The sequence below is a fragment of the Triticum urartu genome, chromosome 4A, assembly GCF_056163025.1.
Source record: "Triticum urartu cultivar PI428250 chromosome 4A, HENAU_Tu73, whole genome shotgun sequence".
In the NCBI taxonomy this organism is placed as follows: domain Eukaryota; kingdom Viridiplantae; phylum Streptophyta; class Magnoliopsida; order Poales; family Poaceae; genus Triticum; species Triticum urartu.
Window position 1 is genome coordinate 617449503 of NC_141876.1, and position 4988 is coordinate 617454490.

The 4988-nt window shown below is 43.4% G+C and overlaps 1 pseudogene across 1 annotated transcript; it reads left to right on the forward strand.

Annotated features, from left to right (window-relative positions):
• The first annotated feature begins 1441 nt into the window (after positions 1-1441).
• Positions 1442-4691, forward strand: LOC147977443 (uncharacterized; annotated as a pseudogene). The gene is made up of 3 exons (XR_015602226.1): positions 1442-1532; positions 2204-4109; positions 4345-4691. The product of XR_015602226.1 is annotated as an uncharacterized LOC147977443 (transcript).
• Positions 4692-4988: the final 297 nt, after the last annotated feature.

A 4988-nucleotide genomic window follows, 5' to 3' on the forward strand; every position in this document is an offset into this window, starting at 1 on the left:
CCATTCCCTGGCAATCAGGTTCAAGAACCCCTCGCGTTCGAACCATGACATCTCGAAAGAAAAGGTGTTTTTATTACCCACGTGGTTTGGCTCCCCTGAGTCCACGAACAAGGGTGTGTGATCGGATATTCCTCGCGAGAGAGCTTGCACCGTAACCAGAGGGAACTTTTGTTCCCACTCCACGCTCGCGAGAACTCGATCAAGTTTTTCGTAAGTTGGGGTTGGCAGAGCATTAGCCCAGGTAAACTTTCTACCAGAAAGCTCTATCTCCCTCAGATCCAAGCTTTCAATAATAGTATTGAACATAAACGACCATCTGCCGTCAAAGTTATCATTATTCTTCTCCTCTCTCCTCCTAATGATTTTGCATCTCATATTGAGAGTGCATGTACTTTGGCTATTGGGGTAGCCAAATTTGAAATCTCACTTGAATTTTAAGTTTGGATGGTCCTTAAATGCACTGAGTGGGTGTGAGTTAAAAATTAAACTTCACTCCTCCCATGATGGTGATCACAGCAAAGCGCATAGGTCGTGTTGCGCACATTTTTAGAGAGCGGACTCTACATTAATCCGCTTTGTCTCTCAAAAGAGGACATCAGCAAATCTCGGATGCAAATTTACTCTATTTTCCCCTTAAGGGTCATGTGTCTTTATCTGGCTAGGTGACATACTTTGAATCCCTTCCTCATTGGAAGGCATGCCTAAGTCGTCTGGAAGCTGTTCTTTTCCAAATCCTTCCCTCAAGTTTAATCATGTTTTATTTTGAAATTTTTGCAGTGTTATATGATTTTTGTAGGATGGTTCAAGTGTCTTTCCCCTGTGGACTACCCGAACGATGCCCCGTGATTTTGCTTAGACATGCATGTGCAGCTTGTGCGCCATAGCCTTCAGGATGCGCTCATGAGGTAACGTGTGCATGCATACAGCTTCAGCAAATAGTTTCTTCGATTGTTTTTATATTGTCTCACTAAAATCAATTTGTAAGGCTACACTAAGCATGTCCTTACCCAGGACTTGTAGCCGATCGACAGCTATCTTATGGTCTCCAAATGCTCGTTCAACCTCGCCAATTAGCTAGCTTGTGCCTATCGACATCAGCCTTGTCGATGATCTATGGTGCACGGGTTACCTGGCTATTATCTTTAAAATGATGCAGCTTAATGTAGCTACAGGGTAAAACAAACGAGACAAAAATAGGGTAACGATGAAAAGTTTGATAGTCCATGACCTTCAACTTTTTCCAACTAAGATCCCTCAAAACTGAAGAAATGAACCAAGAACAGCATATATATCTTTAGTTTATACCCTTTGCTCTGATTGCAAGAAACGTATCCTCCAAATCCAATGCCTCTGTATTCTTTTGCTACTTTGGCATTGTACAAGCAAGGAATAAAGAGAAAGAGAGACCTGGATGGTCTTGCGCTAGCTCTATATATCAGAGCTCAATCAAGTTTTCACAAGGTATGCCACAAGAAGATAGAGAAATCTTGCAACGTATAGTTGTCTCAAAGCGTCCGTACGTCTATTCTAAGGTATGCACAAATTCTTTTTGATTAGCTCACCCAAATTCAATGACTGTGTTCCTAGTTATGGACAACATGTCTTGAATTAGTTGTTTATATATGTGCATTAGCATGGCCTCGTACATTATTTTTCTGATGGTGCTTCTAGTTATAGGATTAGAGTGTGTGTACTAACTTCGTATATGAATAATTTTGAAGACTTCTCTTACACCACGCTTATATGATCATAGATAAGATAATACTCCTAGGGATCCCAATGAACCTTTCATGCAGAATTTTAGTTAAATAAGTACTCCCTCCGTAAAGAAATATGAGAGCGTTTAGATCACTAAAATAGTGATCTAAATGCTCTTATATTTCTTTACAGAGGAAGTATAATTTAAGTACTATGCCCATATGTATTGGTATACCTCTATGTTATTATCATTACTCCCTCTAATCCATATTACTTGTCGCTCAAACAGATGTATCTAGCACTGGAATACGTCTAGATACATCCGTTTAATCGACAAGTAATATGGATCGGAGGGAGTAGTATTTTTGACCCGACTCTGTATTGTTGATTTCGTGTGGGTTTTCTTTGCACTCTTAAGGTTTAATTGCTGTGTTATTTGCAAGTTGAAAATTTGTTGTTAGTATTAATCCACACTGATGTATGTATTATATTACAACAATATTAGGGAAGGGCATCAATGAGAGGAGGAAACCACTTAGCAATGAAAAGCTTGGTGCAGCTGTTCAATGAGTGGGAGATCCAACTACTAGTGCTTGTTAGCTTCACACCACAGTTCTTTCTCTTCTTTGCTGGCGGCCTCCGGCTGCGTATCAGAAGCAGTGTACTGAGATCATCAATCTGGCTAGCTTATTTGGGAGCGGACTTGGTAGCCGCTTATGTCCTAGGCCTCATCTCGCGACAAGAGGTTTCCACTCGTCATCTGTCTTTTCTCTGGGCGCCCTTCCTCCTCATACATCTCGGCGGACAAGACACCATCACTGCTTTTGCCATGGAGGACAACAATCTCTGGCGGAGGCACTTGTTGAATCTTGTTGTCCAAATGTCCCTCACCCTCTATATCTTCTGGAAATCATTCGATGGCGGCCCTAACATGCAGCTTATTGCTCCTAGCATCCTTTTGTTCGTCACTGGCACTATCAAGTACGGGGAGAGAACATGGGCTTTGTGGTGTGGCAGCCTGACAAACATCAGGGGCTCGGATCCTCGTGCTTCTGCTTCGGAATTGCGCATTGCTGCCTCTTCTGACCCTGTTTTGTTTGGCTTGGCTTTAATAAATGCTATGCGTTGTTTTTTTTACTGGCCTTAGGTTGCCCTCTGACGTTTGGCATATAGGCAATTTACGCCCAGACCTTTCAACCAAGTTATTCTGGATCATGGAGATTGAACTCAGCATAATGTTTGATGATATGTATACTAAGGCCCTGGTGCTTCGAACGTGGGGTTGCACCATCCTTCGGTGCATCTCACATCTTTCCTTCCTGGCTGCTTTTGTGCTCTTCTTTTCTGTAGTAAGAAACAAAGAAGAGAGGCGGCAGTACAATTTTGTTCACACCTCAATCACCTATGGTCTGTTTTTCGGCGGTTTCTCTCTTGAAGTTTCCTCCGTATGTATCATCATGAGGTCACCTTGGACTTGGGCATGGCTATGGAAAAAGACTCGGAATTGCAGCTTCCTTGGTTCCGTTGTCAAATGGTGTATACGTACTAGGTGTCCAAGCAAAAGGTGGTCAAACTCCATGGGTCAGTACAACATCCTAGACTATTTGGGGCAGTCAAGGAAGAAATTGGTGAAAGTTTTTTTCAGGACGAGAGAGCAAAAGTTGTGGATGAGTAAACTGCTGGACACCAAGTTTGTGCAGGTGGATGAGCAGATCATGAGATGCGTGGTCCGAAGGATTGCTCAGTATCGCCATCGCCAAGAAGGCAGCCCCCAGGCCGGGCAATGGCAAAATCTTGGTCCACTCCTACAGAAGATTGTGAAGCGGCATCATTCCGATTTTAATTATCTCTCCATCATCATGCTCCATTTATTCACAGAGGTACTGTTGAGTAGGTATGTACGCACTGGCACTGGCACTGGCACTGCTATGGACAGTGAGTCTGGCGATGCTTCGGTCCGTGTATGCCGGATGATATCCCAGCATATGGTTTATCTTGTGGTCACGCACCCTGAAATGCTGCCGACCATCAGCAGCGATAGCGGAGTAGACCGGTTAGTAGCATTCCTCTATCAAGACGTGGGTGCGGATAATGACATGATGCGTCTGGCAGTTTCGACATTGACTAATATGAATATGCCGGAGCCCCCGGAGGAGTGCACAGAGGCGCATCTGTTGGAGCTCCAAGAGGCATGGGTAGGTGTGCTCCTCCATGCCGCCAGCAAGTCGCGGCCGGAGATCCATGCGGCGCTGCTAGCCAAAGGAGGGGAGCTCCTTACCTTAATCTGGCTGCTCATGGCCCACTACGGGCTTGGGGATGTAATGCAATGCCCCGTCGAGATGACCGCTGATGCACCTACTGTTCGGCGCCACTACGCCTTCTGTTTTCCTCCTCAACCTCAAGCCTCATAGGTACGTACATACATATTCTTCCACTTACATCTATCTATATGATTTCTTGGTAACTACTTACTCAGTTGATGCAAGCCACGCTCGATCGATATCAACCCATGCCCGTTAATTCTAGCTAGTAGCTACCGTCAACTCTACCATCCATGTATAGATCAAGTTTCTTGTCCTTACCGAAAATAAAATGTAGAGTTTACTGTCTAATGTGAATTATTTTGTTTCTTTATTAATTTGTCAGGTTCTGCAAAAGCACTTGAGCATTTTCGAGGATCGATTGTGCCCGCTGCTTGATCAAATAACTGAGCTCCACCTTGGTTTTCACATCCTCTTTACCTTTTCTTCTTCTCTTGACAACCAATGGGATTAGGAGTATTGTTGTTCATTCTGTCTGCTGTTACATGCATGTACAAACGACTATCATTTTCTTCCCTGATTTCCAGCCTGTGCTAGTTATTTACACTTTGGTACAAGAAACCACTCCGTGGTTTGTTCTGTTTTCTACACATGTTGTGTTGCACCATTCATGTTATGCAAATTTGCAATTTCAGCGTTGAACAAAACCAATTAAACAAAAGCAAATCTTGTGATAGGCAAGCATGAATGGTTCATTTCCAATGAAGCATATACATAGAAGTTCCATATATATTGTGAGATGAATATTTATTTACATATACATCATCATTGTCGGCGAAAATTGTACAACGGAGCAGGGCCAAGCCCGCAAAATCAGACGCCATATGCCAAACTCAACACGCATATGCGTCGTCCTGAAATATGTTATCCCACCACTTCACCTCAGGATTGTTCAAGGGCAATCTGAGCAAAATCAACACGCATGAGCCTACCGATTAATCCGTGCCATAACTATGTGTTTGATTCTAG